This window comes from Dasypus novemcinctus, chromosome X (assembly GCF_030445035.2).
Source record: "Dasypus novemcinctus isolate mDasNov1 chromosome X, mDasNov1.1.hap2, whole genome shotgun sequence".
NCBI classification, from domain to species: domain Eukaryota; kingdom Metazoa; phylum Chordata; class Mammalia; order Cingulata; family Dasypodidae; genus Dasypus; species Dasypus novemcinctus.
The window spans coordinates 9,611,783-9,636,086 of NC_080704.1; the positions used below are offsets into that span (position 1 = coordinate 9,611,783).

Genomic DNA, 24,304 nt, shown 5'->3' on the forward strand with positions numbered 1-24,304 from the left:
GAGTGGGGCCCAGGACTGCCTTTCCTGTGCCTGGTTTTTCAGTGTTTTATTCTTTCCTTTCTTCAGTCCAAATGCCTGCACGAGAATGCTGTAGAATGGAGGTAGGATGGCGGTGGAGTGGCTCAGGCGCCCGGCAGGTCAGCTGGGTTTGTTGGGGCTTTCCCCGCAGTTAAGGGGCTGAGCCTTGGTGAACTTAGGGAAAAGGAGAAAGAGGCATGAGGGATAATTTCTGTTGCCTTTTCATGAGGGTCTCCTTCACTCCGGGTCCTAATCGCCCAGGATGGTGCGGCTGTGTTGGGGTGACCCGGGCTCAAGTGAGAGCAGCAGTGGGCCGACCTTGGGCTCGGCGCATCGCCGCGTAGCTCTTTCCAAGCTGGCGCTCAGCAGTGGGACTTGCCCCCGCTGCGGAGAAGCCGCGGCGCGGAGCTCCTCCGCTGCGCGCCCCTGAGACCAGCCCCCTGCCCCTCACCGTGGGTGGAATGCTGCGGCTTGCGCAGTCTGCGGGGTGTGCCACCTGCCGAGCGAGCTGGTCCGGGGGCCGCTCTTTTCCCTCTGTGGAGGGGGCAGCACCCCTCTGTCCACTGCATGCTTCTGGTATTTCCGCTCAGCAGCCTCTTTTGTGGGCACCAGTAGAGGAACCCCCTAAAGTTGTTTTAGAACCCTCCAGGGCCCTCCCTTGCCCCTCGTCGTTGGCCTGAGAGTACAGAACCCATTCAGCTACGGTCCCTTCCCCTCCTCCACGAAGCCTCTCTAGGTTGCCTCTGCTCAGACTAGGGTGCACGGAGAAGAGAGCATTATTCTTCAAAGGACGTGCAGAGTACAAGTGCCTTTTTCTGCTGTCAGGTACACGGAACTGGGGGGCGGTCAAAGGGCAGTTTGAGGAAGCGGATGTAGCTCAACTGATAGAGCATCTGCCTACCACATGGGAAGTTCAGGGTTCAAACCCCGGGCCTCCTGACTCGTGTGGCGCTGGCCCACGTGCAGTGCTGATGCGCGCGAGGGGTGCCCTGCCACGCAGGGGTGCCCCCCGCATAGGGGAGCCCCACACACAAGGAGTGCGCCCCATAAGGAGAGCCGCCCAGCACAAAAGAAAGTGCAGCCTGCCCAGGAACTGACGCAGCAAGATGACACAACAAAAAGAGACACAGATTCCTGGCGCCGCTGACAATGATACAAGCGGGCACAGAAGAGCACACAGCAAATGGACACAGGGAGCAGACAATTGGGGGACGGGGGAGAAATAAATAAAAATAAATCTTTAAAAAAAAAAAAAGACCAATTTGACCCGAGGCCTAGCCATAGAATAGGACTTGTACATTGGGCGCACACATTGGGTTGTTTTTTGTTTTTAAGATTTATTTATTTATTTCTCTCCCCTCTCCCCCACCCCGGTTGTCTGTTCTCTGTGTCTCTTTGCTGTGTCTTCTTTGCCTGCTTCTGTTGTTGTCAGTGGCATGGGAATCTGTGTTTCTTTTTGTTGCATCATCTTGCTGTGTCAGCGCTCCGTGTGTGCGGCGCCATTCCTGGACAGGCTGCACTTTCTTTCGCGCTGGGCGGCTCTCCTTACGGGGCTCACTCCTTGCGTATGGGGCTCCCCTATGCAGAGGACACCCCTGCGTGGCAGGGCACACCTTGCACGCATCAGCACTGCACGTGGGCCAGCGCCACACGGGTCAAGGAGGCCCGGGGTTTGAACTGCGGACCTCCCGTGTGGTAGATGGACGCCCTAACAGCTGGGCCAAGTCCGCCGCCCACATTGGGTTTTATTAATGGGCCCACCGTGGCTGCCCTTGGTTCCCCTTGAAGCTGACCTAGGTGTGGCAAGTGCAGTGGTCGTGGCCGCAGCTCCTGGGGGTCCCGTGCTGGTGGAGGCGACAGCCTCGCTGTCTTGCCAAATTCAGGGTCACTCTGCAGCAGTTAATCAGTAATCGGCTTGCCCTTGTGTGGTGTTGCCAGTTGGATTTTGTTTTTTATCGCTGCTTCTGGCAAAAATTCCTGTCTTGCCTTTCTGCTCATACCATGTGTGCATGTGTGTATTTAATTGAGGCAAAATTCCTATAATATAAAATTTTTTGTGTTAAAAGTGAACAATTCAGTGGCATTTGAACCTTCACAGTGCAGTGCAACTACTATTGCTCTCTAGTTCTGCAACATTTTCATCACCTCAAACCCATTAAGCAGCTGTTCCCATTCCTCGCTCCTCTTAGCACCACGTGTTCAAGGTTCATCTGGTCGTTGCATGCACCAGTGTTTTCTTCCTTTTTATGGCTGAACAAGGTTCCATCCTGTGGACGGACTACCACTCGTGGGCATTTTCATTGTTTCCACCTTTTAGCTGTTGTAAAAAGTGCTGCTACAAGCATTTGTGTACAAGTATCTGTCCGAGTCCCTGTTTTCAACTCTTCAGGGTGTATACCTAGGGTAGAATATGGCAATTCTATGTTTAATTTTTGAGGATCTGCCAAACTCTTTTCTATAGTGGCTGTACCATTTTATGTCCATAACAGAAATCTATAAAGGTTTCAATGTGTCCATATTTTTGCCAACACTTATTTTCAGTGCTTTAAAAAATTTCATTATTGCTCTTCTAGTGGGTGTGAAGTGGTTATCTCATTGTGATTTTTTAAAACTTTATTTTCAAAGAAGTTTCAGGTTATAGAAAAGTTACATCAAAAATATAGGAGATTCCCATATATCCCACCCCCCTCCTGCCCACATTTCTCCCTATTAATAACATCTTACATTTGTGTGGTGCATTTATTACAACTGATGTTCAAATATTGAAGCATTACTACTAAGCATGGTCTATAGTTTACATTATGTTTATACTTTGCACCATCTAATTTATAGGTTTTGACAAAATATATAATGGCTTGTATCTGTCATTGCAAGGTCATACAGAACAATTCCAGTGCCCTAAAAATGCCCCACCTGTTCTTCCCTCAGTGTTACAAGTTCTTCTGATACTACAATAATAGTAAGTTTATTTGGTTCATAGTTGCATTTTCCCCTTATGATTGTTCATTCTTCAGTCTTGAGCATTTGGGGATGGTGGTGCCTGCCCTGCTTCAGATTGAGAGGGGGTTAGACCTTACGGGGCAGATGGAAGGAATGTTCCGCTTGCAGTTGTAGATACTTTTTCTTTTTGGCATGGAGGTTGTTTTGTTAGTTGTCCTGGGTAAGTCCAATGAACTGGAGCATAGGCGTTGGCCACAGTTCACCTGAGATTCAGGGCTCAACTGGTAGATGAACAGACCAAAAACTAAGTGTCTGGGACATATATTTAATGGGTATAGTGCTAATTATAGGTTCAAGAAAAAGGGGTAGAAGAACCTTGTGTAATGAAATTATAAATGAACCAAACTCTATAATACTAGGGAAATAGGTTATTGTATATTCCAAGGTAAGGCCTCCTGATGGGGTGCTGATTCCATGGGGTTGTATGTCTTGCTTCTAGTGTCCAGATGTCTCTAGAGCCCTCAGGAACACCTTGTTTGAGGCTTTATTTACTGTGACAGTTAGTGAGATCTGCCCAAGATATGTATAAGCATAATCTCTGGAATGACCTCCTGACTCACTTTGAAATCTCTTACCTGTAAAAACTCTTTTGTATTTAATGTTCCCTCTTTTGGTCAAGGTATTTTCCAAGTACATTGCTGGTTGGGGCTTGGTATTAATTCCTTGGTGCCAGGGAGGCTCATCCCTGGGAATCATGTCTCATGCCGGGAGGGGAGAGGGGTGAGGGGGAAGGTAATGAGTTTATTTGCTGAGTTTGGCTTAGAGAGAAGCTACTTTTGAGTAAGAAAGAGATTTTCAGGAGTTAACTCTTAAGCAATAGATACCATTAGTCTAAGTTTCAACTTAACAAGATAAGGTTCCTAAGTACAAGTATTAATATTGAAGGCTTGGCATATCGGTCTGTTTTCTTTTATTGGGCACTGCCTAATATCTCCAAGGATATAGAGATTCTTGCCATTCTGTTAGAGAATACGACAGGACTCCACAGTTTGGGAGTTTAATATTCTGTGGGGCTATTGTGTGTGTTTTCAGCCACTGTGATAATACCCTATGACCACATGAGCATGTTCATATTCCGTAGAGGCATGCCCCAGGTGCACGCTTCCCACACACACCCTCCTATCCCCGCTATCCTGCACCAGTGACCCTCCCATGCCATAGCTGCCAGAAGAACACTTCCACAGTTTTCTTCTCAACTTCAGCCCTCAACCTCTCCAGAGCTCACCTGTTCCTCCAGCTCTTCTCTGAGCAATATGGATAGCCCAACCCCCCTCAACTCCCTCACACATACTACTGCTAAACCTCCCCCATCCACCTTATCATAGATTCTACCCAGATTTGAGCATTCATCTATTTTTCCTTTCATTGCTTGTGCTTTGAGTGTAAAATCTATGAAACCATTTCTTATGTCCAGATCTTATAGATGCTTCCCTTCATTATCTTCCAGGAGCTTTATGGTCTGGGCTCTTTGATATATCTTGAGTTAATTTTTATATAGGGCATGAGATGGTGATCCTCTTCCATTCTTTTGGGTATGATGTCTAGTTTTCCAAGACCCACTTTTTGAAGTCTATTCTGTCCCGGTTGTATGGGCTTGGTGCCCTTCTTGAATATCAGTTGGCTGAATATGGATGGGTCAGTATCTGATCTCCCAATTAAGTTCCATTAGTCAGTATGTCTATCCTTGTACCAATACCATGAAGTTTTGACTACTGTGGCTTTGTAGTGTACTTTAAAGTCAGGTGGCATGATTCTTCCAATTCCATTTTTCCTTTTCAAGATTATTTTGGCTATTCACAGCCCCTTACCCTTCCTAATAAATTTGTAATTGGCTTTTCCAGTTCAGTTTAAAAAAATGCTGTGGAAACTTTTATTGTGATTGCATTGAATCTGTAAGTCAATTTGGGTAGGATAGACATCTTAATGATATTTTGTCTTCTAACCCATGAACATTTAAGAGTCTTCCAATATTCCTCCATTAGTTTAGATCTTCTTTGGTTTCCTTTAGCAATGTTGTACAGTTTTCTGTGTATAGGTTCCTTACATCCTTTAATTAAGTTTATTCCTAGGTATTTGATTCTTTTCATTGCCGTTCTAAGTAGAATTTTTTTCTTGATTTGCTCCCCAGATTCCTCATTATTAGTGTATAGAAATGCTACAGATTTTTGCATGTAGATCTTATATCTTGCCATTTACTGAACTCATTTATAAGCCCTAGAAGCTTTGTTGTAGATTTTTCAGGTCTTTCTACATATAGGATCATGTCATCTGCAAATGGTGAAAGTTTTACTTCTTCCTTCTTCCTTTCCATTTTGGATGCCTTTTATTTTTCTTGCCTAAGTTTTCAAGCAAGTACTTCTACTACAATGTTAAATAAGAGTGGTGACAGTTGGCATCCTTGTCTTTTTCCAGATCTTAGCGGGAAAGCCTTTAGCCATTCACCATTGAGTGTGTTTGCTATGGGTTTTTCATATATGCACTTTATCATGTTGAGTAAGTTTCCTTTTAATCCTATCTTTTGAAATGTTTTTTATCAAAAAAGAATGCTGTATTTAGTCTAATATCTTTTCTGCATCAGTAGAGGTCCTCGTGTCATTTTTTTCCTTCGATCTGTTAATGTGGTGTATCACATTGATTTTCTTATGTTGAACCATCCTTGTATACCTGGGACAAAACCCACTTAATCATGGTTTATAATTTGATTAATGTGGTATCAGATACAAGTATCAAGTATTTTGTTGTAGTTTTTTGCATCTAAGTTCATTTCGATTTGCATTTCCCCAACCCATGAAAGATGTTCAGTATCTTTTCATGTGCTTGAGGCCATTTGAAGAAGTGTCTTGCAAGTCCTTTGCCCATTAAAAAATTTTTTTTTCTTTTCTGGGTGTGTGGTTGAGTTGTAGGAGTTATTTATATATTCTGGATCTTAAATCCTTATCAGAGAGATGGTTTCTAAATGTTTTTTCCCATTTTATCGTTTGTCTTTTCATTTTTCGCTAATGTCCTTTGATGCATAAAAGTTCTTAAATTTGATGGTTTGATTTATTGATTTGCTGCTTGTTTTTGAGTTCAGAGTCTTAAGAATTCATTGCTTAATACAAGGTCCAGAAGGTATTTCCCAATGTTTTCTTTTAAGAGTTTTATAGTTTTAGCTCTTCTATTTAGGTTGTCGATCCATTTTAAGTTACTGTTTGGTGTATGGTGTGAGGTAGGGGTACAGCTCCATTCTTTTCCATGTCGTCCCAGCACCACTCCCTGATTTTGAAGACACACCTGTCCCTAGATAACCAGGGACACCATGCTCTTATGAACATCCCCCTACCTTGCCAGATGCTTCTTTTCTGACTTTCCGGTGAGCTCCTTCCTCTCTGCAGTCACTCAGTTGGAATACCTCAGTGTTCCCTCCTTGGCTCTCTTCTCTCTAGTTGGCAGTGCTCAGAGCAGTGGTTCTCAGTGGGAGGTGATTTTGCCCTGAGGGCCGTTTAGGATTGTCACCTCTAGAGTGGTGGTCCTGCTGCTGGCACCTAGTGGGCAGAGGCCAGGGATGCCGCTGACGTCCTACAGTGCAAATGCTCTCTCCACCAGAAAGAGTTATGGTCCCCCAGTGTCCATTGTGCTGCAGTGGAGAAACCCTGCTTTAGATACTCTCCCTCTGGGTGCTGGTGACGTGTTCTCCACCTGCCTCTCCTACCCCCTCATCCCAGAGAGCTGCACCCCTACGAGGTCAGTTGTCATTGAGCTCATCCTAAATTGCCTCGTTGTGCATTCCCTGGTTGTCCCTGCACTTCCTGCCCCTAGGATACCCTACCAGTGCTCGCTGGCTGCCTTCCATGAGAGCAGCCACCTTATCTGTCCCTAACACCAGCCAGATGGGAAGTTATCCGCAGTAAAAACGAGCTGAGTTCCAACGAGTGGAGAATATCTGCATTTTCACTTAGTTTGCTTAGGATGGTCTGGCAACATGTGCCTGTCTGTAGAGCCACGTAGATTTTTCAGTTACTGAAATTCTCTCGTGGTATGATCATGATCGGCTCAGAGGAATGAAAGTTACAGATTTGTGTGAAGTCTCAGTATATACTTTAAACAGAGACTCAAGCCTTAAATTCAACAAACGGCTGTCCTTTGCATTGAAAATGCAGTTAGCAGTCCAGCTTCCTACTTTACTAACTTAGATGTCTGCTTGGTGTTGGAACTGCTGAAGGTAAACTTCAGGATGTTTTCATTGATTTTTTTTTTTTTTTTTTTTGCCTTACTCTGGATATTTTTCATTAACAGGTAACTGAAGATAGAAAACAGACCTAAAAAGAAACCCTGGAAAGAAGAAGGGATTTGCCTACATTTGGCTCTGAGTAAGTAGAACTGTAAAATGAATATCTGATTATACAATGAATAGCCCGACAGCCCCTTCCATATTTTGGGGCGTAAAAAAAAGTATTCTTGTATTGGCTTTATGTACCGGAAACCGTCAAAGTGACTTAAGATTTCTTGTTATGGGTGATTTTGTTAGCAAAAAAGTGCTGTGTGTCTTCACCAGCACTTCAAAACAAACTCTTTTTATCTTCTGGAAGATAGGTGTAAATTGTGGTAAAGAAAAATGTAGTAAAGTGTAGTAAAGAAAGACGATTATTAAAGTGTAAATGCTTTTGAGGGAAGCAAAGTTTCTATCCTCCTTTCCCATGTAAACTTTTACTTATTTTTTCCTGGAAAGCTGATTTATAAAACAGAGACAAAACCCTATTCTTTTTTTAAGCTTTCTATTTGCTATGGGCTCCCTTGTCTCATTTGTTCTTGGAACGTGTCTGAAAGTGTTAGGCAGCTGTGTAACCACTAGCAGGCCAGCCGGTGTTTTCCTTGTTTTGGCACCATTCTGAGGCAGCGTGGCCTGTGGTGAGGCCCCAGGGAGGCGTTTCATTCTGTTTGGGCTTCCATGGCTCTGGTCCAAGAGCCGGCTCACTTAACCCGGATCCTTCTATGGGGTGCTGCCATCTTGGCTGCCACAGTCCACCCAGTTTGCAGTGGGACCTGATTCTCACCTGAATCAAAACACCCTCTTCGGACCACTGAAAAAACACTCCATTTCTGGGATGACCCTTCTTTGAATCCAGTGTATCTGGAGCAATTGTGGACCGTACACAGATGGGTGGGTTATATTTTGGTTCTTGGGAGACGGTGTTAACAACTGCATGTAAAAGTAGGGCAATCCAAAGCTGTGGAGCGGATGTTCTCAGCTGGGGGAGCTCCGAGGAAGGGTCTCTCCGCGTGCGCCGCAGCAGCCGAGAACGTGATGATGTGGGAAGGCAGTTGGGGTTTTGGTAGTGGATAACTTTTGGTACAGAAGAAACGCCTTCTAGACCAGGACCACTCTGGGGAAGCCTTAGGGCCAGGAATAAGGAAGGATTTCTTTTTAGGGAAAGCTCCATCAACCAGCTTGGCGGGATGGAGGGGAGAATGGGGGAGAAGACAGGAGGTCAGGGAAGGGCCGGGACTATGAGCTGGATGCCGCCTGCAGAATGCCCAAATTGGGCTTGGACTGCCTTTCTTAGCATCGCGGCTGCCATCTTCCTTCCAGTTGGACGGGGCTACAGCTCTGTCAGTGATGGAGGGGCAGCCTGTAGTTTGAAAGCGCACCACAGGTGCTACTTTTATAACTCCCTAGAGAGCAGAAGAAATTGTGTAAGTCATGACAAAACACGGAGATGATGACTGCCAGGCATGGTCGTTTTTCTGGCAATGGCTTACACTGATATCGTGCATGTACCAGTCGATCCACCCATTTAAAGAGTATGGTTTAGTGGTTTTCAGTGTGTTCTCAGGGTCGTACAACCATGCCACCGTTCATTCTAGGTCCTTTTATAACGCCAAAAGAAAGCTCAGACCCACTGGCAGTGGCTCCTTCTTCTTCCCCCAACCCCGGCAACTACCAATCTGCTTTGGCTCTCTCTGGATCTGCCCATCCTGGACCTTTGCTATAGATGGGAGCCATCCACTCTGTGGTCCTTTGTGTCTGGCTTCCCTCATTTAGTATCATGTTTTCAAGGCTCGTCCATGTTGTGGCATGAGTCAGCGCTTCCTTCCTTTTCATCGCCAAATAATAGTCTACTGTGTGCATGTACCTTTTATTTATCCAAACACTTACTTGTTTTGTTTTGAAATAATGGTAGACACACGAAATTGCCAAAGTTTTGCAAAAATCATTGCAAAACTCGTAGTGCCCCTGTGCTCTTCCCCCGCCCTTCCCCCACCTTTCCCCGGGGGGTTGATGGCATCTTCAAAACCAGGGAACCAGCTCGTGCTGCATGCTTTCGGGAAAGGCACAGCCTCTCTGGATTGCACCAATTTTTTTTTTCACAAATCAGTTTTATTGGTACATATTAATAAAGCATAAATCCATCCAAAGTGTACAGTCAGTGGTATTTAGTGTCACCACATATTTGTGCATTCATCACTTCAGTCATTCTTAGAGCACTTTTATTATTCCAGTAGTGTTAATAGTAACAAGAGACAAACAAAACTCATCGTCTCTGTCTCCGTGCTTGTCCTGCTGTGCATAGCTGGATTGCACCCATTTTGACGTGTACTTTTTAAAAATGTGTCTATAGTTGTATGAAATAGTAAATGTCTAGATATGTAACCACCACATTTGGTTGCAGAACTCTTCCAGCACCACAAAGAAACTTGCATTCGCTGCCCCTGTGTAGTCATGCCCCTCCCTCACCCCGTAACACCCCCCGGACTCCTGGCGGCCGTGCTGTTTTACCCTGCAAGGCTGGCCTACCCGGGAAGCGTACGCTTGCCAGGCTCTGAGAGTGGCGCTGTGCACTCGACGTGGCACAGCCCTGGGGGTCCCCCAGGCTGCGCGTGCCCTGGCCTGGTGCTTTTGGTTGTGGAGCCCCCTTTCTTGGTGTGCGCGAGCCCGAGTTAGTGAAGGAGGGCACGTCGTTGCCTGCGGTTTGGAGCGAGTGCAGGGTCCCTGCCGGCTGCCCAGGCACAGGTTTCGCTGTGACCCAGAAACGCCGTGATCTGACGCCCACCCCGCCCGCAGCCCTGGAGGCGCGTGCCCTGGTTGTTCCCCTTTCCAGCAGGGCACCGTGGCAGAGAGAGGGGTGACTCCGGGGCTGCCTTGCGCAGTCAGGGGTGGGGGAGCCGGGGTCAAGCCACCTCAGTCCTTCTGCCGTGCCGACGCCCCGGCGTGATGGTACTGGCTGTGGAGAGTGAGGTCCCCCGACCCGCGGGCAGAAGGGGGCTTGGGCTGCGGTCCCTCCACCGGAAAGTGACTCTTCTCGTGGCCTTCGCCGAGACGTGGCCAGGACCCGGGCCCTCCTGCTCTGCCCTCAGGGGGTGCTGGTGGCGGCAGACTGAAAGGGGAGTCCCGGCACCCCAAGTGCCCTTCGCCGCTGGGAAATGAGAAGCCCCTGGAGGTCTGGCAGCTCTCAGAGAACGAAATCGAAGCGGGAGCCCATCGGGTGGGGGCCAGCTCGACTGCTCCTCGCCCTCGCTGGTGGCCGGCTCGTCCACACACTCTCCAGGAGCGGCCACCAAGGGCCCGGGCGCTTCCAGGACAGGGGCCGTGCAGCCCGCGCTCCCTTGTTCTGATGTCACCGCGCCGGGAGCGCCAGGACGGAGGAGGGCGGTGGTGGGCGCACAGGCCTAAGGGTGAGGCTGACCCCGGGCCCAGCAGCTCTCTCCACGCCTGGCTTCGGTAACTTCTGAGCAGTCGGTGCACTCCTTTGAGCCTCGGTGTCCCCTTTTGTGCGACGGGCAGGTGAGTGCCCACCTCCAGTGCTGTAGGATGCCACGCTGAGCTGTGTGGGCGTGCTTGGAGGTGCTTAGTCGACGCCGGCCCCCTCGTCTCCCCCTGCCCCTTCCTGACGCGTGGCCTGGGAAGGACCATACAGTTGAACCAGGGGTCTGGAGCACCCGGACGCACAGCTTCGGGGCCGCGTCACACACTTGCGGGGTGTTATGTGCCTTGAACTCCTTGACTCCTGCTTTCTCGTTTGACAGTACTGATCACGGTCCTCTCTCAGGTCTGAGTGACCGAGATGGTTGCCCCGTTCTTTCCAACTCCTTTTTGTTTGTAAAATCCAAGAAGGACACCAAGGGTCGGGGAAGTCGTCACCACAACGAGCCGCCGCTGTGGGAGAAATTGTGCCTGGCAGTCTGCAGACTTCCCCAAGGGAATCGACCGCTGGCAGGACTTGTAAGGACCGAAAAGGGGCTCGCGTGGATCCCGAGGGGAGGTCTGCCCTGCTCACAGGGCTGGGGAGGTCTCCTCCTGAATGGGTCAAGGCAGAAAACTGCTTAAGAAGGTGGGCGGCCACGCTCACCCCTGGGGTAGCGTGGGGTGGGGTCAGCCATGCTGAGCCATGTTGCTTGGGTACTCAGAAAAGACGGAATTTCACGGGCGCCTCTGCGCATTGTCCGTCGACCGGACTCTCCAATGGAGCAGTTGCTTTTTGTGGTCTCTAGCGCACAAAAATCCGTGATGAAGTGCTGTCAGATGAACCGATTCAGCTCGGGTTTCCTCCCTTCCAGTCTGCAGTTGGCATTTATTCCATGTTCCTTTCTTTCAAACAGCCTTTTTCTTCAGCTGCTGTGGCAGTTTGATATGATTGATGAATTCCAAAAAGAAATAATAGATTATGCTGTAATCTGATCTGTATCTAGCATGGTTGAGTTATGATCAGGGCACCCGTTGGTGGGTGGGGACTCACAGATAAAAGGCATGGCACAGGAGAGAGTTGAGGGTTTCTGATGTTGAAGTTCTGATGTTAGAGTTTGATGCTGAAGCCTTAAACTGGAGCCCCGGGAAGTCAGCACGCAGAGGAAAGAGAAGCCAACCCCGGGAGGAAAGTGACCTTGAACCCAGAGAAAAGCAAGCCCCAGGAACATAGGAAGCCTGAACCCTCGCAAACCTCGGCAGCCATTTTGCTTCAAATAGACTTTAGTGATGGAAGTAATGCATGCTTTATGGCCTGGTATCTGTAAGCTCTTACCCAAATAAATATTCTTTATAATGCCCAGCAGATTTTTGGTATTTTGCATCAGCACCCCTTTTGTTGACTAATAACAGCTGCTTTCTCACACACCCAAAGCACACCCATGGAGTGCCCAAGATCGTCCCTCTACATCATCTCTGCACTTGCTTCTCCCAGGAAGCTGGGGTTCAGCCTCCTTCCTTCCTTCCTCCTTGAACCCAAGCAGGTCAGAATCTGGTGGATCTATGAATACGCCTGGAGAGCATTCTTTTTCCAACCAGCAAATCAGTGGATGTCTTTACAGTGAAATTTGAAGCAAATGGACTCTAACGAAAATAATTGGGTGGGAAGAAATTAATGAAATTGGCTCTAGATTCGTTTTTTTTTTTTTTTTAAAGATTTATTTATTTATCTCCCCTCCCCCCGCCCAGTTGTCTGTTTTCTGTGTCCATTCACTCTGTGTTCTTCTGTGACTGCTTCTATCCTTATCAGCAGCACGGGAATCTGTGTTTCTTTTGGTTGCATCATCTTGTTGTGTCAGCTCTCCATGTGGGCGGTGCCATTCCTGGGCAGGCTGCACTTCCTTTCGTGCTGGGCGGCTCTCCTTACGGGGCGCACTCCTTGTGCGTGGGGCTCCCCTACACCCCTGCGTGGCTCGGCACTCCTTGCTTGCATCAGCACTGCGCATGGGCCAGCTGCACACGGGTCAAGGAGGCCCGGGGTTTGAACCGTGGACCTCCCATGTGGTAGACGGACGCCCTAACCACTGGGCCAAGTCTGCTTCCTGGCTCTAGATTCTTGTTGTAAAATGGCCTTGAACGTGCCTGAAAATGATGAAAGAATTTCTTCAGTTGCTGACGTTTCTCACTGGTTCTGGTTCTTAGATCACCCTGAAGTATCTTTTTCCTAATGTTTCCTTTTGATTTTCTTGATGAACTTGGGCAAGCCTCCAATTTCTCGTAATTGGTTTAGGATAGTCGTTTTTTGTGCCATCCCCCCGCCCCCCAGTGATGTGTGGAGACAGTGTTGGCTGTTGTACCTTGGCCGGGGATGCTGCTGTGTGTTCTACTGTGCGCCAGTCGCCTGGGCCCAGGTGACAGTATCTCGAGGTTGACCTGTGTACTGTGGTCCAAGCTTTGCATATGCAAAATCTCCTCCTCCTCCATAGTTCAGCGAATGTTTGCTCTGGACCTCAAGCATCATGATCAGGGATTTTCACCCTTTGACCCACCTGCAGTGACTCCGACTCAATATTACCATAAATTTGGCAATGAATAACAATCACACCAGGCATTGTATTGCTAAATTGTATTCTTCCCTATTTTTTTGTATCCTTATATTTAGAAATTCATTGACAGCACAATCGTGTGTACGTGTCTAAGCATCAATTTAGTTTAACTTCATTTAAAATATAGACTACTAAAAAGGAAACGAGTCTGCAGAAATGAGCATTTTCATGGTCCAGTAGTATTTCTGAATCTAATCATTAAGAATAATTATGAAATTCTCCAAATTCCCACCCCTCCAGAAACACCCGAATGCACAATTAGCAGCTGTTTTTAATTGTGGAAAAAATATGGATAACTTAAAATTTGCCATTGTAACCGTTTTAAGTGTACAATTCAGAGGCATTAATTATATTCACAATGTTGTGCAACCATACCCACAACCTACTTCCAAAACTTCTCCATCAGTCTCAACAGACCCTCTCTACCCATGAAGCAAGAACCTCCCGTGTCCCCTCACCTTAACCTCTAAGCTGCTTTCTGTCTCTATTTGTTGCCTATTTTGGATATTTCACCTAAGTGGAAGCATACAGTATTAGCAATGTTTCATGGAAACTGAACGTGAAAATAGTCTCCCTAGACACAACTGTAATGGAAAGATCTTGACTTTTTACTTAATACCTACTTTTTTTTTTTTTTTTTTAAAGACTTATTTACTTCTCTCCTCTTCTCCCCTGTTGTCTGCTCCCTGTGTCCATTTGCTCTGTGTTCTTCTGGATCCGTTTGCATTCATGTCACGCGGCACCGGGAAACTGTGTCGCTTTTTTGTTGTTGTTGTGTCATCTTGCTGCATCAGCTCTCCGTGTGTGCAGCACCACTCCTGCGTGAGCTGTGCTTTTTTCACGCTGGGCGGCTTTCCTTGCAGGGCGCACACCTTGTGCGTGGGGCACCCTTTGTGCGTGGGGCTCCCCTACGCAGGGGCATGCAGCAGCGCTGTGTGTAGACCAGCTCACCACACAGGTCAGGAGGCCCTGGGGATGGTAGGTGGATGCTCTATTCGTTGAGCCATGTCTGCTTCCCTTAATACCTACTTTAATCAGATTTACAAGGGATTCTTTTTCATGTTACGTCCATTATGTCTGGCTTGTGACTCCTCCTTAGCCATAGTGATTATTCCGGGGGGCACATGGTGAAATGACATTGCACCCACACGTCCGACTCCACAACTATCCTCACAGCTTCCTTGGATGCCATCGTCAACCGTTTTCAGCCGTTTTAGGAAGCACTCTTTTTCTGTGATGGGTTTTTTCCCATCTCCTTTTCTGTTAGGCCTAGAACGATAGACGTGGTCAAAGAGATCCCAGAGTGCTGCTTTGTGCCAGTGGCTCACTTGTCCCCCTTGTCTTCCCCACGAGGGCCCTTTCTACGACCTTGTTCTCTGCAGCCTTAGGCCACAACCTTCCATTAGCTGGGATGTATGACAGTCCCTGCCTGCCTTTCCTCTGTCCCTGGATTTGCTTTCCTCCTCCTTTCCACTGGCCTCGACTTTTTATACAGAAGTATGAACTTTCCTCTGTGTGTATGAACTTTTGAGTTACTTTGCAATCAGCCTGATGAGGTTTTCTCTTTTATTTGAGAGGATTCTTGATTCTCAGATACGGGGCATGAGACTTAACCATCATTGCTGTATATTTAGAATTCACTTTGTTCCAGAATGTTATCTCAGGAAGTGGATTTGACTCAATGAATGGATAGGGCGTCCGCCTACCACGGGGGAGGTCCAGGGTTTGAACCCAGGGCCTCTGGACCCGTGTGGTGAGCTGGCCCACGTGCAGTGCTGATGCATGCAAGGAGTGCCCTGCCTCGCAGGGTGTCCCCCGCGTAGGGGAGCCCCACACGCAAGGAGTGCGCCCCATAAGGAGAGCCGCCCAGTGCGAAAGGAAGTGCAGCCTGCCCAGGAGGGGCGCCACACATACGGAGAGCTGATGCAGCACAATGACGCAGCGACAACAAAAAAGTGACAGTTTCCCGGTGCCACTGAGAATGCAAGCGAATGCAGAACACACAGCAAATGGATACAGAGAGCAGATAGTGAGGGGGAGGGAATAAATTTAAAAAAAGAATGTTATCTCAGTACTCCATCTTAAAGCGCTGATGTGCTCACTTACCAGAGGATCTCTGCAACACAGGTGAGTTTATAACGTTATTTACTCAAAATCCTCAAGGTGGATTTCCTTAACATTTTGGTGTAAAGTAGGAAAAGAACGGAGCTTTGATTTTCCTGCGCATCGTTCCGGCAGGTATCCAGTGCTTCCTCAGTCCAGGTGCTGGGGATAGAGCGGTGAGTCAAACACGCGCCGTCTTGCCCGCATGGGGCTGACGGTCTAGCTAGCGGGGAGCACAGTGTGAAACAGGAAGCCCCGCCAGTGCACGCAAAGCTGTGCTTTCAGCGGGGGCTGGGGAGATGAAGTAAGGCCTGCGACGCAGGTAGCAGGTAGACGCAGGTAGCAGGTAGCGTGGGTCAGGGCCGGCTCCTTGGTGTCCGGGCCACACAGAGGCCGTGGAAGGGGGAGTCGGTGATCCCCAGTGAGGGGCTAGGAGGACAGCCCTAGACGGAGGGTCTCCAGCCTTGAGCCACGAGCCTGAGGCCTGGAGGAGCTGGACGAGGTGGTCTGGCCCCGCGCGGCAGGAGCAGGGCTGGGACCACCGGGCTGGGGATTGGTTAAGGGGAGGCTAGTTTCTGGAAGGATCCAGCTGGAGAACAGCCTGGTCTCATTGAGGTTTTGGGCAGTGGTGGAGAGTGTAGGGGCAAGCACGGAACTTGAAGAAAGCACGTGGAAATAATTTTAAAAGCCAGTTACAAAATCTTCGTTATCCGTGGTGATGTATGTTAATGCAGAGGCCTCTTTGGACGCCTTCTAAGTCCTTTAGAACACACACCCACATTAATTCAAGCAGACAAAATCAGTTGTACTATTGCTCACTTTTCATTCAGTAGACCCGAGGAAAAACTTTGTTTTAAAAGTAAATTCTCACAGCAGAAGAATTTTCTGGCTTATACAACAGGGTGCATTTAATCCTTATTTTATATGCTGATGAATTTTAAGTATGATTCCAATTTTGATGTCTAGCTTCTTTTTTTTTTTTTTTTTAAAGATTTATTTTTATTTATTTCTCTCCCCTTCTCCACCCCCTCACCTGCCCCAGTTGTCTGCTTTCTGTGTCCATTTACTGTGTTTTCTGTGTCTGTTTCTATTCTTGTCAGTGGCCCCGGGAATCTTCTTGTTGTGTCATCTTGCTGCGTCAGCTCTCCGTGTGTGCGGTGCCACTCTGGGCGGACTGTGCTTTTTTTCGCGCTGGGCGGCTCTCCTTATGGGGCTCACTCTGCGCGTGGGGTTCCCCTACACAGGGACACCCCTGCGTGGCACAGCACTCCTTGCACGCATCAGCACTGCGCATGGGCCAGCTCCACACGGGTGAAGGAGGCCCGGGATTTGAACTGTGGAGCTCCCATGTGGCTGGTGGCCGTGCTGTCAGTTGAGCCGAGTCCGCTTCCTATCTCGCTTCTTTTTAATTAATTAAATTGCCAGGAGCTTTGGGTCAGAATCCTTCCCACTGGAGCCTCTGCGTTTGAGGTACTGAAGAATAGGCTGTTGACTGACCTGTAATATTTTTCACATCCACTCTAAAGACGTTTTTCCATGTGACCCCAAAGTATTTCGTTTATAAAATACACATGGCTCTGAAACACTGAATTTTAGCTCCAGATATCTTTTCAACTGAGTTAATTCTGCAGTGTTTATTTGGGTAGAATATTGTCATTTGTACTCTTTAGCCATTTGTCTCTGTCAACGAGTGGAGGGGGAATATTAATCTCGTATGAAATTCAGATAAGCGGGGAACAGATGGATTTTTGGCTTTTTGAAACCTCTGAACTCTGCAGCTGTGCCGAGTTGTTGAACTATGAATAGGGAATTTTGGATGGTGGTGAGAGAGGGCTGGCATGCCCTAATTTGCCACAAAGTACCGTCTGTCTGCTTCTTCTCTGGTTTTGTCCTAACGCTGTGATACTCCGCAGGTGTCCCTTGGAGAAGCGTGCGTGCTGGCTGCCCGCGCCATGGGTGAGGAGCTGGCTCAGCGTGCGTGTCGGGGCCATGTGCAGACAACCGCGGGAGGCGCAGGGGTCTCAGTGGAAGAGTAGCTTCTCCTTTCTCTTATCTCTGCAGTGAGGAAAGGCTGCGCCCAGCCCCCGGGCCAGACACGGGGGTGGCACGGCAGAGAGGACCCTGTCCTTTGGGGGTGCGTATTAAATGCGGCCTTTCGCAGTTTGGTATTGCTTATGAATTCCAGAAACAGGTACTGGACTGTGTTCATCAACTGGTGTGTTCGTCCGGGCGTATTAGGTTGTGTTAGATTCAGAGGTTTCACTTTTACATCATTAAGATTAGGGCTTTTATTCGACCACGTCATTCGGGGCGACACGGTTTGAGTCCCTGCCCCACCTCCCCCCTTGTCAGCTGTATGAATGGATGTTCAATCAAAGGCGGGAGTAAATACACTAAGGAAAACACAGAAGCAGTTACGCAGGAAGAGAGTGCTCCGTAGACAGGGCCCGGCAAGAGAGGTGGGCCTGATGGTGTTCAGCTGACCTTGTGGAGAGGCCAGAGCAGCTGAGCCCTGGAAGAAGGGAGCCCGGGGAAAGTGACAGGGGCTTTATGGCAGCCCAGACCGGAAGGAGCTGGGACCACGGCGCCTTGGGAGGAAGGGGAAGGCTGAACCCTCGCGGACGTCGCCCGCCATCTTGCTTCGTCTCGTGGCCAATGACTTTGGGTGAGGAAGTACCTCTTACGTTACCTTGAGTTGGGCTCTTTCGGCCCTGTGACTGTAAGCTTCTACCCCAAATAAATACCCTTTGTGCAAGCCAACAGAGCTCTGTACTTTGCCTCAGCACCCCTTTGGCCGACTGACCGACAGCCCATCCTGGTTGTGGCATCCGCTTTTCCCCTGGAACCTTTGCCGGCCGAGGTGAACAGCTCGCTGCCAGTGTCCTGTGTGGAAAGTGTGGCCGCTCCCCAGTCACCGCCTCCACCACCTTACTTCATGGGGAACAGATGCCACAAAGACACAGCATGCAGTAGCTCCTTTGTGGTGAGGACCCAGGAGCAGCTCTGTGGGGGCGTAACTCACCTACCTTAAAATCCACACGTCCACCGTGCCATGTGAGGGTTTCTAGTGTGTTCACAGCCTTGTCTATGCATCACCCAGTCTAATTTTCTGCATTTGCATCGCCCCGTAAAGAACCCACCCCTGCTAGCAGGCACCCCCCAGCTTCTCTCCCCCAGGGCCGGCACCCACTTACCCACCTTCTGCCTTTCCGATTTACCTTTTCTGAATGCTTGGGGTAAACGCATTCACACAATGCTTGTTTGTGCCCAGCTTCTAGCTGCATGCCGCTTCTGCCCGGTATTCCTTTCGATATTAAGTTTAACAGTGTGAAACTGCCCCCTCTTGATCTAGAGGTGGGGTGGATATCACCATCCCAGAGTCCACAGAATAGAGGAATAAAATATGGATTAGAGTGGCCTTACTGACATTCTACTATAAAACTATTGTGATTAGTAATAGAAGCAGTTGTAGCATTGATGTGGAGAAAGTGGCCACGGTAGCTGCTGAGGGCATGGAGAGGGAAGAAGAGATGAGATGTGGGGGCATTTTCAGGACTTGGAGTTGTCCTGGGTGGTACTGCAGGGACAGATGCTGGACTTTATGTATCCTGCCGTAACCCACTGAATGTGCTGGGGGAGAGTGAACTACAGGGTCAACTATTATCCACGTGGTGCAGCAGTGCTCCAAAATGTATTCACCAAGTGCGATGAGCATGCCACAGTGATGGGGGGGAGGTTGTTGGTGTGGGAGGAGTGGGATGGGGGGTGGGGGGTATTCAGGAACCGCTTATGTTTTTTAATGTAACATTTTTTGAGATGTATATATCTTAAAAAAAAAACAATTTACAAAAATTAGGTGTAGGGGATGGGGAGTGGGCCATATGGGAACCTCTTATGTTTTTTGGTTTTTTTTAATGTTTTTCAATGTCACATTCCTTGTGATCTATTAACTTTAATAAAAACAAAAGTGGGAAACTGGTGTTTGCTGTGACTCAAAAGGGTGCCACGGCAGCAGCTTTCCGTGGTTCTGTGCAATGGCTTTCTTGTTCAAGGACGGGAAGATCCTCTTTCCTCCCTCTGCACGGTTTTCTCTAAAATGAATTTAGGAAAATCTGACCCAAGCCTGCACTGGTCTTGGGCTCAACTCAAGGGAGACAGCAGGGAAAGGGGGTCGTTCAGGTGCTGGAACGGGTTGTCGCCGCTGGCAGGGGCGCAGAGCCCCTTCGGCTACCCGCTGGTCTCGGCAATAGCGACAGTTGGTCGGATGATTTCAAAGGAACAGAAGTGTCCTGATAAGTGCTGCGATGAAATTCTGCACCATGCGAACCAGGAAGCCTGGCCATCCCCACCAAAGGGCCGCCGGTGGAGGGGCCCTGACCTCCAGGCGTCCTGTTCCAGAGCTGGAGCCGGCAGTCCTCTGTGCCGAGCCGGCGTGGGCAGGCGAGAGCACGGGGCCAGCCGAGGCAGGGCTGTGCTGGTGGCCGAGCAGCTGCAGACCAGCACACAGGCGGCCCCCTGTGCCGGAAGCCGGTGGGCAGCCGCCTGTGCCGGGAGCCGGTGGGCAACCCCCCGTGCTGGGAGCCGGTGGGGAACTCCCATGCTGGGAGCCGGTGGGCAGCCCCCGTGCCGGGAGCCCGTGGGCAGCCCCCGTGCTGGGAGCCAGTGGGGAACCCCTTGTGCTGGGAACCGGTGGGCAGCCCTCGTGCCGGGAGCCCGTGGGCAGCCCCCGTGCTGGGAGCCAGTGGGGAACTCCCGTGCCAGGAGCCAGGAGAAAGCCCCCCCGTGCCGGGAGCTGGTGGGCACCAGCCTGTGCCAGGAGCCAGTGAGCAGCACCTTGTGCCGGGAACCAGGGAAAAGCCTGCCGTGGTGGGAGCTGCTGGGCAGCCGCCTGTGCTGGGAGCCGGTGGGCAGCCGCTGTGCCGGGAGCCAGGAGAAAGCCCCCTGTGCTGGGAGCCAGGGAAAAGCCTGCCGTGCCGGGAGCTGGTGGGCAGCAGCCTGTGCCAGGAGCCAGTGAGCAGCACCTTGTGCTGGGAACCAGGGAAAAGCCTGGCGTGGTGGGAGCTACTGGGCAGCCGCCTGTGCCGGGAGCCGGTGAGCAGCCCCCATGCCGGGGGCCGGTGGGCAGCCCCTGTGCCGGGAGACAGGGAAAAGCCCGCCATGCCAGGAGCCAGTGAGCAGCCCCCTGTGCTGGGAACCAGGGAAAAGCCTGCCGTGCTGGGAGCTGCTGGGCAGCCCCCGTGCCGGGAGCTGGTGGGCAGCCGCCTGTGCTGGGAACCAGGGAAAAGCCTGGCGTGGTGGGAGCTGCTGGGCAGCCGCCTGTGCCGGGAGCCGGTGGGCAGCCCCTGTGCCGGGAGACAGGGAAAAGCCCGCCATGCCAGGAGCCAGTGAGCAGCCCCCTGTGCTGGGAACCAGGGAAAAGCCTGCCGTGCTGGGAGCTGCTGGGCAGCCCCCGTGCCGGGAGCTGGTGGGCAGCCGCCTGTGCCGGGAGCCAGGAGAAAGCACCCCGTGCCGGGAGCCGGTGGGCAACCCCCGTGCCAGGAGCCAGTGGGCAGCCCCCCGTGCTGAGAGCCGGTGGGCAGGCTGTGGGAAGGCCCTGGCAGCGCAGCCCTTGTGCCATCGTGGAATTAAATTGGCCATTTCTTTCAAAGATAACTGCAAATTGTTGCAGCGTTTATCATCTGAAGGAAGCTCAGCCAGACAGCCAAGCAGAGGATATTGATGATTAAAAAAACAACAATGAAAACCAAAACAGAAACCGTGACGTTTCTGTTCAGCGGAAATCATCTTTCTCCTAATTGCAGAAGCCGTGGAATTAAGTACACAGTGTAATAAGAGCATTATTCAAGGAGCAAAATGGAAATCATTTGCAAAAATCAGCTCTCGCCGGCAAACCCAAAGCCTCAGGGGACTTGGATCTTATTTAACGTGCCATTCCTTGAAGAAGATCCTAGTAGGCATTTCGTTACTTACGGTTGCAGGCTATTTATTATTTCTCCTAAATGTTTGCAAAAGTGTGAATTCCTTTTGTGTCTACGATGCAAAGCAAACCTCAGAAAGGGGGAGGGGGGAGGTGGCAGATAAATTCCTATTCAGCTGAGAATTGAAGCATCTCGTTATATGGGAGCCTGGCAAGGTAATGGCGTGATGCAAGAAGCTGTAACTGCCCCGAGACGGCGCGACGTGTGTGGTCACTGGCCTGCGTTGGGCACGTCGTCCTCGCCGGCCATGATCTTGCCGTCACATGCCCGGTTAGGGAGTAGCCTGTGCACGGCTTCTGGGATTGCGATGACTGCTTTCGAGGGACGGGCCTTCTGCTTTCTGGAAAGGCTGAGGAACGAGATGATTGCCACGCTAAGGTGGCAGTTTTCCTCCACTCAGCCCAGGGTGCCCGCTGTGTTTGAGGATTGCCCGGGCGGCTGCTCCAGAGGAGAATTCCTACTTTTCCCTGAGCCCCTTGCAGAGGCAGAACTGCCTGTCGAGGTGCAGGAAATGAGTGCTTTGGGGGTGCCCGCGCCCCTCCAGCTCTGCCTTCTCTCAGCAGGTCAGCCTTTGAATTACCTGCCCTTCTTTCTCCCTGGGGGAGAGAGGGCAGCACACAGAGCACGTGCTCACGTGTCCTCCGTTCTCCACGGTGGTGGCGGGAAAGGCGAGGCGTGGGGCAAGTGGAGACGGGGGAGCCTCGGGGCTCCCTTTAGTGAGGGCACCTCTAGGTGGTTCCATGGAGAAGTAGGGAGCTGTGCTGTTACAGGCTTGCAGGTAAGTTAAAATCCCATATGCCTCCAGCTCTTCCCATTCACATCATCCTTAATAGAAAACACAGGACTGGCTCAGAACCGCTGAGCTGTCCCCTTGAGTCCCAGAAACTTCACTTAGCTCATTTAAAACCTTCAAGGCCTCCTTGGCGTGTGGCCCATCTTTTTTTTTTTTTTTTTAAGATTTATTTTTATTTATTTAATTCCCCTCCCCTCCCCCGGTTGTCTGTTTTTTTCTGTGTCTTTTTGCTGCGTCTTGTTTCTTTGTCCGCTTCTGTTGTCGTCAGCGGCACGGGAAGTGTGGGCGGCGCCATTCCTGGGCAGGCTGCTCCCTCCTTCGCGCTGGGCGGCTCTCCTTATGGGTGCACTCCTTGCACGTGGGGCTCCCCTACGCGGGGGACACCCCTGTGTAGCACGGCACTCCTTGCGTGCATCAGCACTGCGCATGGGCCAGCTCCACGCGGGTCAAGGAGGCCCGGGGCTTGAACCGCGGGCCTCCCATGTGGTAGACGGACGCCCTAACCACTGGGCCAAAGTCCGTTTCCCGTGTGGCCCATCTTTATCATGGGCTTTTCCGCATCCCCAAGGCCGTTAGGAAGCCTCGTGGGCCGTGGAGGCGGCAGGGCTGCCTCCTGAGCGCATCCCTCTTCCCTTGCCTCTCCATAGATGGATGTCATTGATTCTCAGGGGTTCAGACGGAAAGGGGCAGAGCCCCAGGGAGCTCACAGCATTCCACAGGGGTCTCTTGGACATACACCTACCAACTCCAGCACCAAATTATAGGTTCAAATAGAAGGGACAGAAGAGGCATGTATAGAGAAGTCACAACCGAGTCTAACTCTGCCACGCTTGGGAGCATAAACTCCAAAGTAGGGCCCACTGGCAAGGCACCAATCTCCAGAGCTATCTGCCATGATCATAGGACCTGGGTGTCTCTAGAGCTCTCAGGAGCCCCACTATTTGGGATAGTATGAATGTGGGGGGCAGTGGATACCATGTACTAAACTACTATAGCACAGTGTCAGTGTTTATCATTGCCTAGTTAGTACAGTCTCATTCTTTTTTTTTTTTTTTAATTTCTCTCCCCTTTCCCACCCCCTGTCCCCCAGTTGTCTGCTCTCTGTGGCCATATGCTGTGTGTTCTTCTGTGTCCTCTTGTATTCTTGTCAGCAGCACCGGGAATCTGCGTCTCTTTTTGTTGTGTCATCTTGCTGCATCAGCTCTCCCTGTGTGCGGCACCACTCCTGGGCAGGCTGCACTGGCCGGCTCTCCTTACAGGGCGCACTCCTTGCGCGTGGGGCTACCTATGCGGGGGACACCCCTGCGTGGCATGGCACTCCTTGGGCGCATCAGCACTGTGCATTGGCCAGCTCATCACATGAGTCAGGAGGCCCTGGATTTGAACCCTGGACCTCCTATGTGGTAGGCAGATGCTCTATCTGTTGAGCCAAATCTGCTTGCCCAGTCTCATTTTTAATGACTGCTTCAGAACTACCAGGTCAGGTTTAAAGTGAGTTTCTGTTAGCTTTCAGTGTGATCTCTGATATTAGCATTGGACTTGGGCCCTATGTTACATTAATTGAGTCTGTAAGCAGAATGCTTTGCAAGCATTTGCTGATTTAGGAAAGGGTAATATTTTAAATCTGTTGGTGCCATTCCTTACCGTCTGTGCAAGTGCTACCCGTATGCTGCATATGAGAAAGACTCCCTAACTTTCACCCAAACACATGTGCCTTTTAAGTTCTTGAGCAAAAGGGAGAAGAGGTTTATGAATGTAAGCTTCATTTCAGGAAAACCCAGCTGGATGATTGCATACCCTTGGTCAGTGTGCAGTAGCAGCTTTAGGGAATGGGGTTCCAATGATTTCATTTTTGTTTTTGTTTTGGAGAGAGTAGGCAATAAAATTGGTTATAAAGTTAAATGTGCTATTTAGAAGTTGAGACAAATATCATACTAAAGCTTAGATACTTGACTACATGCTTAGTTTCTTAATATAGAAATTGTCAAACATACTCAAAAGTAGATGGACTATTTCATTGTCCTCCTATGTATCCACCACCCACCCGCTTCCACTGTCAGCTAATTGACCCACCTCCTGCCTCCTCTGCCTCACCGCCCCCAGCCCCCAGAGTAATTTAAAGCAAATCCCAGACATTGTGTCATTT

The 24,304-nt window shown here is 49.9% G+C and overlaps 1 protein-coding gene across 7 annotated transcripts in view; it reads left to right on the forward strand.

Annotated features, from left to right (window-relative positions):
• The window catches only part of TBL1X (transducin beta like 1 X-linked), a 281,546-nt gene that overhangs the window by 110,501 nt on the left and 146,741 nt on the right, over nucleotides 1-24,304 (forward strand). For 6 of the 7 annotated variants that reach the window (XM_004466286.5, XM_012528189.4, XM_058291403.2 and 3 more), the window contains exon 2: nucleotides 7,294-7,367. The gene's annotated coding sequence lies outside the window, so the exon portion shown is untranslated. Of the gene's footprint in view, nucleotides 1-7,293; nucleotides 7,368-24,304 lie in introns of those variants that run through there. The other variant, XM_058291405.1, reaches the window with a different exon arrangement.